The 14,251-nt window shown below is 40.4% G+C and overlaps 1 pseudogene; it reads left to right on the forward strand.

Annotated features, from left to right (window-relative positions):
• The first annotated feature begins 3,290 nt into the window (after positions 1–3,290).
• On the forward strand, positions 3,291–13,819 carry LOC116272628 (annotated as a pseudogene).
• Positions 13,820–14,251: the final 432 nt, after the last annotated feature.

Consider the following 14,251-nt stretch of genomic DNA (forward strand, 5'->3'; position numbering starts at 1 on the left):
GAAACTTTCTTGTGTTCTGTGAAATCATCTCACAGAGTTACAGCTTTGCCCTCAAGAAGCCTTTCGCTAAGCCTGTTCTTGTGTAATTTGTAAAGTGATATTTCGATGCCCATGGAGGGCTACGGTGAAAAAGGAAATATCCTCAGATGAAATCTGGAAAGAACCTTTCGGAGAAACTGCCTAGTGTTCTGTTGATTCATCTCACAGAGTTGCAGTTTTCCCCTCAAGAAGCCGTTCACGAAGCCTGTTCTTGTGGAATTGGCAAAGTGATATTTGTAAGCCCATAGAGGGCTATGGTGAAAAAGAAAATATCCTCCGAGAAAAACTGGAAACAAGGTTTCTGAGAAACTGCTTTGTGATGTGTGACTTACACTCACAGAGTTACATCTGTATTTCGTGGATCTGTTTGCTAACCTTATTTCTTTGTAATCTGAGTACTGATCTTTCTGATCACTTTGAAGACTATAGGGCCAAAGGAAATATCCTCCGATAAAAAAGAGAAAGAAGCTTTTTGACAAACTTTCTTTTGTTCTGTGAAATCATTTCACAATGTTACAGATTTGCCCTCAAGAATCCTTTCGCTTAGCCAGTTCTTGTGGAATTGGCAAATTGATATTTGGAAGCCCACTGTGGGCTATGATGAAAAAGAAAATATCCTCAAAGAAAAACTGGAAAGAAGATTTCTGAGAAACTGCTTTGTGATGTGTGACTTCCACTCACAGAGTTACATCTGTATTTCGTGGATCTGTTTGCCAACCTAATTTCTGTGGAATCTGAGAAATGATATTTCGGATCTCTTTGAAGAATATAGCACCGAAGGAAATATCCTGCTATAACAAAGAGAAAGAATCTTTCTGAGAAACTTCTTTGTGTTCTGTGAAATAATCGCACATAGTTACAGCTTTCCCCTCAAGAAGCCTTTAGCTAAGCCTGTACATATGGTATTTGTAAGTGATATATCGATACCCTTAGAGGGCTACGGTGAAAAAGGGAATATCCTGAGATGAAATCTGGCAAGAAGCTTTCTGAGAAACTGCTTAGTGTTCTGTTAATTCATCTCACAGAGTTACAGCTTTCCCCTCAAGAAGCCATTCGCTACGCGTGTTTTTCTGGTATTTGCAAAGTGATATTTCGATTCCCATAGAGGGCTACGGTGAAAAAGGAAGTATCCTCAGAAGAAATCTGGAAAGAAGCTTTCAGAGAAACTTCTTTGTTTTGTGTGAAATCATCTCATAGACTTACAGTTTTCCCCTCAAGAAGCCATTCGCTAAGCCATTTCTTGTGGAATTTGCAAAGTGATATTTGGAAGCCAGTAGAGGGCTATGGTGAAAAAGAATATATAATCAGAGAAAAACTGGAGAGAAGCTTTCAGAGAAACTGCTCTGTGATGTGTGACTTCCACTCACAGAATTACAGCTGTATTTCGTGGATCCGTTTTCTAGTGTTATTTCTGTGGAATCTGAGAACAGATATTTCGAATCCCTTTGAAGACTATAGGGCCAAAGGAATTATCCTCCGATAACAAAGAGAAAGAAGCTTTCTGAGAAACTTCTTTGTGTTCTGTGAAATCATCTCACAGAGTTACAGCTTTCCCCTCAAGAAGCCTTTCACTATGTCTGTTCTTGTGGAATTGGCAAAGTGATATTTCGATGCCCATAGAGGGCTACGGTGAAAAATTAAATATCCTCAGATGAAATCTGGAAAGATGCTTTCTGAGAAACTGCTTAGTGTTCTGTGGATTCATTTCACAGAGGTACAGCTTTCCCCTCAAAGAGCCGTTCACTAAGCCAGTTCTTGTGGAATTTGCAAAATGATATATGGAAGACCTTAGAGGGCTATGTTAAAAAAACCAAATATTCTCTGATGAAATCTGGAAAGAAGCTTTCTGAGAAACTGGTTGTGATGTGTGACTTCCACTCACAGAGTTACATCTTTCGTGCTTAGTGTTCTGTTAATTCATCTCACAGAGTTACAGCTTTCTGCTCAAGAAGTCGTTTGCTAGGCCTGTTCTTGTGGAATTGGCAAAGTGATATTTGGAAGCCCACAGAGGGCCATTTTGAAAAAGTAAAAATCCTCCGAGAAAAAATGGAAGAAGCTTTCTGAGAAACTGCTTTGTGATGTGTGACTTCCACTCACAGAGTTAAATCTGTATTTCATGGATCAGTTTCCTAGCCTTATTTCCATGGAAAATGGGAACGAATATATCGGATCCCTTTGAAGATTATAGGGCCAAAGGAAATATCCTCCGATAACAAAGAGAAAGAAGTTGTCTGAGAAACTTCTTTGTGTTCAGTGAAATCATCTCTCAGGAGTTACAGCTTTGCCCTCAAGAAGCCTTTCGCTAAGCCTGTTTTGTGGAATTTCAAGATATTTCTGGTCTCATAGAGGGCTACGTGAAAAGGGAAATATCCCCCAGATGAAATCTGGTACAAAGCTTTGAGAAACCGGCTTAGTGTTCCCAGCTCCTACAGAGTTACAGCCTCTGTCCTGGCCAAGAAGCCGTTTCCTAGCCAGCCTGTTCTTTGTGGAATTGCAAAGTGATATTTGGAAGCCCATAGAGGGCTTAATGTGAAAAAAAAAGAAAAATATCCTCCTCGAGAAAACTGGAGAGAAGCTTTCTTGAGAAACTGCTTTGTGATGTGTGACTTCCACTCACAGAGCTACACCCAGTATTTCGTGGAACTATATGTATTTCTGTGGGAATCTGGAGGAGTTATTATTTTGATCCCTTTGTACATCATGTAAAAGAACATCCTTCGAGCAACAAAGAGAAAGAAGCTTTGAGACACTTCAGGTTCTGCAAAACAACTCACAGAGTTACAGCTTTCCCCTAAAGAAGCTTTTCAATAACCCTCTTCTTGTGGAATTGGCAAATTGATATATCGATGCCCATAGAGGGCATCAGAGAAAAATGAAATATCCTCAGATGAAATCTGGAAAGAAGCTTTCTGAGGAAATTACTTAGTGTTGTGTTAATTCATCTCACAGAGTTACAGCTTTCCTCTCCAGAAGTCGTTCGCTAGGCCCGTTCTTGTGTAATTGGCAAAGTGATATTTGGAAGCCCATAGAGGGCTATGATGAAAAAGAAAACATTCTTCGACAAAAACTGGAAAGAAGCTTTCTGAGAAACAGCTTTGTGATGTGTGAATTCCACTCAGAGAGTTACATCTGTATTTCGTGGATCTGTTTGCTAGCCTTATTTCGGTGGAAAATGAGAATGGATATTTCGGATCCCTTTGAAGATTATAGGGCCAAAGGAAATATATTCCGATAACAAAGAGAAAGAAGCTTTCTGTGAAACTTCTTTGTGTTCTGTGAAATCATCTCACAGAGTTACAGCTTTTCCCTCAAGAAGCCTTTCGCTAAGCCAGTTGTTGTGGAATTGGCAAAGTGATATTTGGAAGCCCATAGAGGGCTATGGTGAAAAAGAAAATATCCTCCGAGAAAAACTGGAAAGAAGCTTTCTGGAAAACTGCTTTTGTGATGTGAGTTCCACCACAGACAGCATCTGTATTTCGTGGATCTTTTGCTAGCCTGGTTTCTGTGGATCTCGAGACGATACTTCGATCACTCGGCAAAACCACAGGGCTGAAGGAAATATCCTCTTGATAATAAAGAGAAAGAAGCTTGAGAAACTTCTTTGTGTTCTGTGAAATCATCTCACAGAGTTACAGCTTTTGCCCTCAAAAGCCTTTCGCTAATCCTGTTCTTGTGTAATTGGCAGAGTGATATTCTCGGCGCCTGGTGAGAGGGCTACTGTGAAAAGGAAATAATCTCTGATGAAATCTGAAAGAAGCTTTCTGAGAAACTGCTTTAGAATCTTGTTAATTCATCTCTACAGAGTTACATCTTTTCCCCTCAAAGCTGTCGTTTCAGCCTATTCTTGTGGAATTGGCAATTGATATATCACGCCCAGAGTGCATCGGAGAAAAAGGAAATATCCTCACAGATGAAATCTGGAAAGAAGCTTTCTCAAAGAAACGTTTAGTTCTGCTATCCATCTCACAGAGATACAGCTTTCCCCCCACAAGAAGCCGTTCAAGGAGCCTGTTTTATGTGGAATAAGTAAAAGAGGAGTTTGGAAGCCCATAGAGTTGGTGGGTGAAAAGAAAATATCTCCGAGAAAACCGAAAGAAGCTTTGTGAGAAACTGCTTTGTGATATGTGATTTCCACCAATGGATTTACATCTGTATTTCGTGGATGTACGCATAGCCTTATTTCGTGAAACGGAGAACTGATACTCCGACCCTTTGAAGACTATAGGCCAAAGGAAATATCCTCCGATAACAAAGAGAGCAGCTTCTTATGAAACTTCTTTGTGTTCGGGTGAACCACATCTCAGAGAATTACAGCTTTCTCCCTCAAGACGCCTTTCGCTAAGAGTGTTCTTGGAATTGGCAAAGTAGGATATAACATGCCCATAGAGGGCTTAATGGTGAAAAGGAAATATCTTCAGATGAAGTCTGGAAAGAAACTTCTAAGAAACTGCTTTAGTGCTCTTTTTAATCCATCCTTACAGAGTTAAAGCTTTAACCTTAAGCAGTTTTTCGCTAAGCCTGTTCTTGTGGAATTGGCAAGAGATATTTGAAGCCCATAGAGGGCTATGGTGAAAAAAGAAAATATCCTCCGAGGAAAAACTGGAAAGAAGCTTTCTCAGAAACCTGCTTGTGATGTGCGGACTTCCACTCACAGAGATACATCTGTATTGTATTCCGTGTGCTAGCCTTTATTTCTGTGGAATCTGAGAACAGATATTTCGGATCCCTTTAAAGACTATAATGGCCAAAAAAATTAACCTCTGATAACAAAGAGGAAAGAAGCTTGCAGAAACTTCTTTGTGTTCTGTGAAATCATCTCATTGTGAGTTACAGCTTTTGTTTCAAAGTGCCTCTTTGCAAAGCCTGTTCTTGTAAATTCTTGCAAAGTGATATTTCGATGCCCATAGAAGGCTACGATGAAAAAGGAAATATGCCTCAGATGAAATGTGGAAAGAAGTTTTCTGAGAAACTGCTTAGTGTTCTGTTAATCAACTCACAGAGTTACAGCTTTCCCCTCAAGAAGCCGTTCGCTAAGCCTCTTCTTGTGGAATTGGCAAAGTGATATTTGGAAGTCCACAGAGGGCTATGATGAAAAAGCAAATATCCTCCGAGAAAAACTGGAAAGAAGCTTTCTGAGAAACTGCTTTGTGATGTGTGATTTCAACTCACACAGTTACATCTGTATTTCGTGGATGTGTTTCCTAGCCTTATTTGTGTGGAATTTGAGAACTGATATTTCGCATCCCTTTGAAGACGATCGGGCCAAAAGAAATATCCTCCAATAAATAATAGAAAGAAACTTTCAGAGAAACTTCTTTGTGTTCTGTGAAATCATCTCACAGAGTTACAGCTTTCCCCTCAAGAAGCCTTTTGCTACGCTTCTTCTTGTGGAATTGGCAAAGTGATATTTCGATGCCCATAGAGGGGTACAGTGAAAAAGGAAATATCCTCAGGTAAAATCTGGAAAGAAGCTTTCTAAGAAACTGCTTAGTGTTCGGTAAATTCATCTGACAGAGTTACAGCTTTCCTCTCAAGAAGCCGTTCGCTAAGCCTGTTGTTGCGGAATAGGCAAAGTGATATTTGGAAGCCCTTAGAGGGCTATGGTGAAAAAGAAAATATCCTAAGAGAAAACCTGGAAAGAAGATTTCTGAGGAAGTACTTAGTGTTCTGTTAATTCATCTCACAGAGTTACAGCTTTCCCCTCAAGAAGCCGTTCACTAAGCCTGTTCTTGGGGAATTGGCAACATGATATTTCAAATCCCATAAAGGGCTATGGTGAAAAAGAAAATATCCTCAGAGAAAAACTGGAAAGAGGATTTCTGAGATACTGCTTTGTGATGTGTGACTTCCACTCACAGAGTTACATCTGTATTTCGTGGATCTCTTTGCTAGCCTTATTTTCGTGGAATCTGAGAACTGATATTTCGGATCCCTTGGAAGACTACAGGGCCAAAGGAAATATCCTCCGATAACAAAGAGAAAGAAGCTTTCTGAGAAACTTCTTTGTGTTCTGTGAAATCATCTCAGAGAGTTACAGCTTTCCATTCAAGAAACCTTTGGCTAAGCCTGTTCTTGTGGAATTGGTAAAGTGATATATCCATGCCAATAGAGGGCTACGGTGAAAAAGGAAATATCCTCAGATGAAATCTGGAAAGAAGCTTTCTGAGAAACTGCTTAGTGTTCTGTTAATTCATCTCACCGAGTTACATCTTTATGCTCAAGTGGCCGTTCGCTAAGCCTTTTCTTGTGGAATTGGCAAAGTGATATTTGGAAGCCCTTAGAGGGCTATGGTGAAAAAGAAAATATCCTCCGAGAAAAAATGGAAAGAAGTTTTCTGAGAAACTGCTTTGTGATGTCTGACTTCGACCCACAGAGTTACATCTGTATTTTGTCCTTCTGTTTGCTAGCCTTATTTCTGTGGAATCTGAGAACTGATATTTCGGATCCCTTTGAAGACTATCGGGCCAAGGGAAATATCCTCCGATAACAAAGAGAAAGAAGCTTTCTCAGAAACTTCTTTGTGTTCTGTGAAGTCATCTCACAGAGTTACAGCTTTCCCTTCAAGAAGCCTTTCGCTAAGCCTGTTCTTGTGGAATTGGCAAAGTGATATTTGGAAGCCCATAGAAGGCTATGGTGGAAAAGAAAATATCCTCTGAGAAAAACTGGAAAGAAGCCTTTTGTGAAACTGCTTTGTGATGTGTGGCTTCCATTCAAAGAGTTACATCTCTATTTCGTGGATGTGTTTGCTAGCCTTATTTCTGTGCAATCTGAGAACTGATATTTCGGATCCCTTTGAAGACTATAGGGCCAAAGGAAATATCCTCCGATAACAAAGAGAAAGAAGATTTCTGAGAAACTTCTATGTGTTCTGTGAAATCATCTCACAGAGTTACAGCCTTCCCCTCAAGACGCCTTTCACTAAGCCAGTTTTTGTGGAATTGGCAAATTGATGTATCGATGCCCATAGAGGGCTTCGGAGAAAAAGGAAATATCCTCAGATGAAATCTGGAAAGTAGCTTTCTGAGAAACTGCTTAGTGTTCTGTTAATTCATCTCACAGAGTTACAGCTTTCCCCTCAAGAACCGTACGCTAAGCCTGTTCTTGTGGAATTGGCAAAGTGATATTTGTAAGCCCCTAGAGGGCTATGGTGAAAAAGAAAATATTCTCCGAGAAAAACTGGAAAGAAGCTTTCTGCGAAACTGCTTTGTGATGTGTGACTTCCACTCACAGAGTTACATCTCTATTTCGTGGATCTCTTTGCTAGTCTTCTTTGCGTGGAATCTGAGAACTGCTTTTCGGATCACTTGGAAGACTATAGCGCCAAACGAAATATCCTCCAATAACAAAGAGAATGAAGCTTTCTGAGAAACTTCTTAGTGTTCTGTGAAATCATCTCATAGAGTTACAGCTTTCACCTCAAGAATCCTTTCGCTAAGCCTGTTCTTGTGGAATTGGCAAAGTGATATATCCACGCCCGTAGAGGTCTACGGTGAAAAAGGAAATATCCTCAGATGAAATCTGCAAGGAAGCTTTCTGAGAAACTGCTTTGTGATGTGTGACCTCCACTCACACAGTTACATCTGTATTTCGCGGATGTGTTTGCTAGCCTTATTTCTGTGGAATTTGAGAACTGATATTCTCGAACCCTTTGAAGACTATCGGGCCAAAAGAAATATCCTCCGATAAAAAGGGAAAGAAACCTTCAGAGAAACTTCTTTGTGTTCTTGTGAAATCATCCTCACAGAGTTACAGCTTTCCCTCAAGAAGCCTTCGCTAAGCCTGTTCTTGTGGAATAGGCAAAGTGATACTACGCCTATAGAGGGGTACAGTGAAAAAGGAAATATCCTCAGGTGGAAATCTGAAAGAAGCTTTCTAAGAAACTGCTTAGTGTTCGGGTTAATTCATGCATATTACAGCTTTCCTCTCAAGCAGCCGCTCACTAAGCCTGTTGTTATGAATAGGCAAAGTGATATTTGGCCCTTAGAAGGCTATGGTGAAAAAGAAAAATCTCCACAAAACGTAGAAAGAAGCTCTGAGAAACTGGCGAGTGTTCCCGGTTAATTCATCTCAGAGTTACCGCTTCCCCCAGAAGCCGCTCGCTAAGCCTGTTCTTGGGGAATTGGCAAATGATATTTCAAATCCATAAAGGGCTATGGTGAAAAAGAAAATATCCTCAGAGAAAAACTGGTCGGATTTTGAGAAACCGTTTTAGGATATGTGACTTCCACTCACAGAGTTACATCTTGTATTTCGTGGATCTGTTTGCTAGCCTTTATTTGGCGTGGAATCTGAGAACTGATATTTCGGACTTTTGGAAGACTACAGGGCCAAAGTAACTATCCTCCAATAACAAAGAGAAAGAAGCTTTCTGAGAAACTTCTTAGTGTTCTGTGAAATCATCTCACAGAGTTACAGCTTTCAATCTCTAAGAACTTTCGGGCTAAGCCTGTTCTTGTGGAATTGGCAAAGGATGTATCCACACCCATAGAGGGCTCTCAAGGAAAACTAAATATCCCCAGATGAAATCTGGAAAGAAGCTCTGGAGAAACTGCTTAGTGTTCTTGTTAATTCATCTCACAGACATAGCTTTCCCTCAGCAAGCTGTTCGCTAAGCCTGTTCTTGTGGAATTGGCAAAGTGATATTTGAAAGCCCATAGAGGGCTATGGTGAAAAGAAAATATCCTCCGGTAAAACTGGAAAGAAACTGAGAAACTGCTGTGTGATGTGTGACTTCCATTCACAGAATAACATCTGTATTTCGTGGATCTGTTTGCTATCCTTATTTCTCTGGAATCTGGAGAACTGATATTCTCGATCCCTTTGAAGACTAGTAGGGCCAAAGATAATGTTCTCCGATAACAAAGAGAAAGAAGCTTTCTGAGAAACATCTTTGTGTTCTGTGAAATCATCTCACAGAGTTACAGCCTTACCCTCAAGAAGCCGTTCGCTAAGCCTGTTCTTGTGGAATTGGCAAAGTGATATTTCAATGCCCATAGAGGGCTATGGTGAAAAAGGAAATATCCTCAGATGAAATCTGGAAAGAAGCTTTCTGAGAAACTGCTTACTGTTCTGTTAATTCATCTCAAAGAGTCACAGCTTTCCCCTCAAGAAGCCGTTCGCTAAGCCTGTTCTTGTGGAATTGGCAAAGTGATATTTGGAAACCCATAGAGGGCTATGGTGAAAAAGAAAATATCCTCCGAGAAAAACTTGAAAGAAGCTTTCTGAGAAACTGCTTTGTGATGTTGACTTCCACTCGCAGAGTAAAATCTGTATTTCGTGGATCTCTTTGCTACCCTTATTTCTGTGGAATCTGAGATCTGATGTTACGGAGCCCTTTGAAGAATATAGGGCCAAAGGAAATATCCTCCGATAACAAAGAGAAAGAATATTACTGAGAAACTTCTTTGTGTTCTGTGAAATAATCTCACATACGTACAACTTCCCCTCAAGAAGATTTTTGCTAAGCCTGTTCTTGTAGAATTGGCAAAGTGTTATTTGGAAGCCCATAGTGGGCTATGGTGAAAAAGAAAATATCCTCCGAGAAAAACTGGAAAGAAGCTTTCTGAGAAACTGCTGTGTGATGTGTGACTTCCACTCACAGAGTTACATCTGTATATCCTGGAACTGTTTGCTAGCCTTATTTCTGTGGAATCTGATAACTGATGATTCGGATCCCTTTGAAGACTATAGGGCCAAAGGAATATCCTCCGATAACAAACAGAAAGAAACTTTCTGAGAAACTTCTTTGTGTTGTGTGAAGTCATCTCACAGAGTTACAGCTTTGCCCTCCAGAGGCCTTTTGCTAAGCCTGTTCTTGTGGAATTGGCAAAGTGATATTTCGATGCCCATAGAGGGCTACGGTGAAAAAGGAAATATCCTCAGATGAAATCTGGAAACACGCTTTCTGAGAAACTGTTTAGTGCTCTGTTAATTCATCTCACGGAGTTACAGCTTTCCCCTCAAGAATCTGTTCGCTAAGCCTGTTCTTGTGGAAGTGGCAAAGTGATATTTGGAAACCCAAAGAGGGCTCTGGTGAAAAAGAAAATATTCTCCCAGAAAAACTAAGAAGCTGGAGAAACTGCTTTGTGATGTGTGACTTCCACCTCAGAGTTAAGCATCTGTATTTCCTGGATCTGTTTGCTAGCCTTATTTCTGTGGAATCTGAGAACGGGATATTTCAATCCCTTTGAAGAATAGAGGGCCAAAGGAAATATCCTCCCGATATCAAAGAGAAAGAAGCTTGGAGAAACTTCTTTGTGTTGTGTGAAGTCATGTCAGAGAGATACAGCTTGCCCTCAAGAAGCCTTCTTCGCCATGCCTGTTCTAGCTGAATTGGCAAAGTGGATATTTCCATGCCCATAGAGGGCTACGTGGAAAAGGAAATATCCTCCCATGAAATCTGAAAGAAGCTTGCGAAAACTGCTTAGTGTTCTGTTAATTCATCTCACAGAGTTGCTAGCCTCAAGAAGGCCGCTCGCTAAGCCTGTTCTTGTGGAATTGGCAAAGTGATTAATTTGGCCTGCTTTTGAGGGCTATGGTGAAAAGAAAATATGCCCCAGAAAACTGGAAAGAAGCTTGGAGACACGGCTTCAGGATGTGCCACTTCCACCTCACAGAGTTGCACCTGCATTTCGTGGATCTGTTTGCTACCTTATTAGAGAGATTCTGAGAACTGATATTTCCTCGGATCCCTAGAAGACTATATAGGGCCAAAGGAAATATCCCAATAACAAAGATAAAGAAGATTCTGAGAAACTTTTTGTGTTCTGTGAAATCATCTCACAGAGTTAAGCTTTGCCCCTCAAGAAGCCTTCGCTAAGAGTGTTCTTGTGGAATTAGCAGTGATATTTGGAAGCCCCCTAGAGGGCTGCGGTGAAAAGAAAATATCCTCAGAGAAAACTGGAAAGAAGCTTCTGAGAAACTGCTTTTGTGTTCTGTGAAATCATCTCAGAGTTACATCTTTTCCTTCAAGAAGCCTATCTCTATGCCTGTTCTTGTGGAATTGGGAAAGTGCTATTTTAAGTCTGCTAGAGGGCTATGGTGAAAAAGAAAAATATCTTCTCTGAGAAAAACTTTAAAGAAGTTTTCTGAGAAACTGCTGTGTGATGTGTGATTTCCATTCACAGAGTTACATCTGTATTTCGTGGATCTGTTTGCTGGGGCCTTATTTCTGTGGAATCTGAGAAGTGATATTTCTCGATCCCTAGCATCTATGTGCCAGGGCAAATATCCTCCGATAACAAACAGAAAGAAGCTTGAGAAACTTCTTTGTGTTCTGTGAAATCATCTCACAGACATAGCTTTCCCCTCAAGAAGACTTATGCTAAGCCTGTTCTTGTGGAATTGCTAAAGTGATATTTCGGCTGCCCATAGAGTGGCTACGTGTGAAAAGGAAATATCCTCAGATGAAACCTGGAAAGACGCTTTCTGAGAAACGCTTTAGTGTTCTGGGAATTCAACTCACAGAGTTACAGCTTTCCCTCAAGAAGCCGTTCGCTAAGCCTGTTCTGTGGAACTGGTAAAGGATATTTGAAGCCCCTAGAGGCCATGGTGAAAAAAGAAAAATATCCTCGAAAAACTGGAAAGAAGTTTTCCGAGAAACTGTTTTGTGATGTGTGACTTCCACCTCACAGAGTTACATCTGTATTTCGTGGATCTGTTTGTAGCCTTATTTCTGTGGAATCTGAGAACTGATATTTCGATCCCTTTGAAGACTATACCGCCAAAGCATCTCGATAAAAAGAGAGAGAAATTTCACTAGAGAAACTTTTTGTTTTCTGTGAAATCATCTCAATGGATAGCTTTGGCCCTCTGAAGAAGCCTTTCACTAAGTCTGTTCTTGTGGAATTGGCAAAGTGATATTTCGTTGCCCTTAGAGGGCTACGGTGAAAAAGAAAATAGCCTAAGATGAAATCTGGAAAGAAGCTTTCTGAGAAACTGCTTAGTGTTCTGTTAATTCATCTTACAGAATTACAGCTTTCCCCTCAAGAAGCCGTTCGTTAAGCCTGTTCTTGTGGAATTGGCAAAGTGATATTTCAAATCCCATAAAGGGCTAAGTTGAAAAAGAAAACATCCTCAGAGAAAAACTGGAAAGAAGCTCTCTGAGAAACTGCTTTGTGTTGTGTGACTTCCACTCCCAGAGTTACAGCTGTATTTCGTGGATTTGTTTGCCAGCCTTACTTCAGTGGATTCTGAGAACGGATAATTCGGATCCCTTTCAAGATTATAGGGCCAAAGGAAATAACCTCCGATAACAAAGAGAAAGAAGCTTTCTGAGAAACTTCTTTGTGTTCTGTGAAATCGTCTCACAGAGTTACATATTTCCCCTGAAAAAGCCGTTCGGTAAGCCTGTTCTTGTGGAACTGGCAAAGTGATGTTTGAAGCCCATAGTGGGCTATGTTGAAAAAGAAAATATCCTCAAAGAAAACCTGGAAAGAAGCTTTCTGAGAAACTGCTTTGTGATGTGTGACTTCCACTCACAGAGTTACATCTGTATTTCGTGGATCTGCTTGCTAGCCTTATTTCTGTGGAATCTGAGATCTGATATTTCGGATCTCTTTGAAGAATATAGGGCCAAAGGAAATATCCTCCCAAAACAAAGAGAAAGAAGATTTCTGAGAAACTTCTTTGTGTTCTGTGAAATCATCTCGCAGTTACAGCTTTGGCCTCAAGAAACCTTTCGCTAAGCCTTTTCTTGTGGAATTGGCAAACTTATATTTCGATGCCCATAGAGGGCTATGGTGAAAAAGGCAATATCCTCAGATGAAATCAGGAAAGAAGCTTTCTGAGAAACTGCTTAGTGTTCTGTAAATTCATCTCACAGAGTTACAGCTTTTCCAAGAAGCCGTTCGCTAAGCCAGTTCTTGTGGAATGGGCAAAGTGATATTTCGAAGCCCATGAAGGGCTATGGTGAAAAAGAAAATATCCTCCGAGAAAAATTGGAAAAAAGCTTTCTGAGAAAATGCTTTGTGATGTGTGACTTACAATCACAGAGTTTCTTGTGTATTTCGTGCATCTGTTTGCTAGCCTTATTTCTTTGGAATCTGAGAACTGATATTTCGGGTCCCTTTGAAGACTCTAGAGCCAAAGGCAATATCCTCTGATAAAAAAGAGAAAGAAGCTTTCTGAGAAACTTCTTTGTGTTCTGTGAAATCATCTCAGAGAGTTACAGCTTTGCCCTCAAGAATCCATTCACTAAGCATGTTCTTGTGGAATTGGCAAAGTGATATTGCGATGTCCATAGAGGGCTACGGTGAAAAAGGAAATATCCTCACATGAAATCTGGAAAGAAGCTTTCTGAGAAACTGCTTAGTGTTCTGTGAATTCATCTCACAAAGTTACAGCTTTCCCCTCAAGAAGCCGTTAGCTAAGCCTGTTCTTGTGGAATTGCCAAAGTGATATTTGGAAGCCCATGGAGGGCTCTGATGAAAAAGAAAATATCCTCCGAAGAAAACTGGAAAGAAGCTCTCTGAGAAACTGCTTTGTGATGTGTGACTTCCACTCACAGAGTTACATCTGTATTTCCTGGATCTGTTTGCTAGCCTTATTTCTGTGGAATCTAAGAAAGGATATTTCCGATCCCTTTGAAGACTATAGTGCCAAAGAAATATCCTCCGATAACAAAGAGAAAGAAGGTTTCTGAGAAATTAATTTGTGTTCTGTGAAATCACCTCACAGAGTTACAGCTTTTCCCTCAAGAAGCCTTTCGCTAAGCCTGTTGTTGTGGAATTGGCAAAGTGATATTTCGATGCCCATAGAGGGCTACGGTGAGAAAGGAAATATCCTCAGATGAAATCTGGAAAGAAGATTTCTGAGAAACTGTTTAGTGTTCTGTTAATTCATCTCACAGAGAGCTTTCCCCGAAAGAAGCCGTTCGCTAAGCCTCTTCTTTTGGAATTAGCAAAGTGATATTGGAAGCCCATAGAGGGCTAAGGTGAAAAAGAAAATATCCTCCGAGAAAAAGTGGAAAGAAGCTTTCTGAGAAACAGCTTTGTGATGAGTGACTTACACACACAGAGTTACATCTGTATTTCGTGGATCTATTTGCTAGCCTTATTTCTGTGGAATCTGAGAACTGATATTTCGGATTCCTATGAAGACTATAGGGCCAAAGGAAATATACTCTGCTAACAAAGAGAAAGAAGCTTTTTGAGAAACTTCCTTGTGTTCTGTGAAATCATCTCACAGAGTTACAGCTTGACCCTCAGGAAGC

Source organism: Papio anubis, unplaced genomic scaffold (genome assembly GCF_008728515.1).
Source record: "Papio anubis isolate 15944 unplaced genomic scaffold, Panubis1.0 scaffold1422, whole genome shotgun sequence".
Classification (NCBI taxonomy): domain Eukaryota; kingdom Metazoa; phylum Chordata; class Mammalia; order Primates; family Cercopithecidae; genus Papio; species Papio anubis.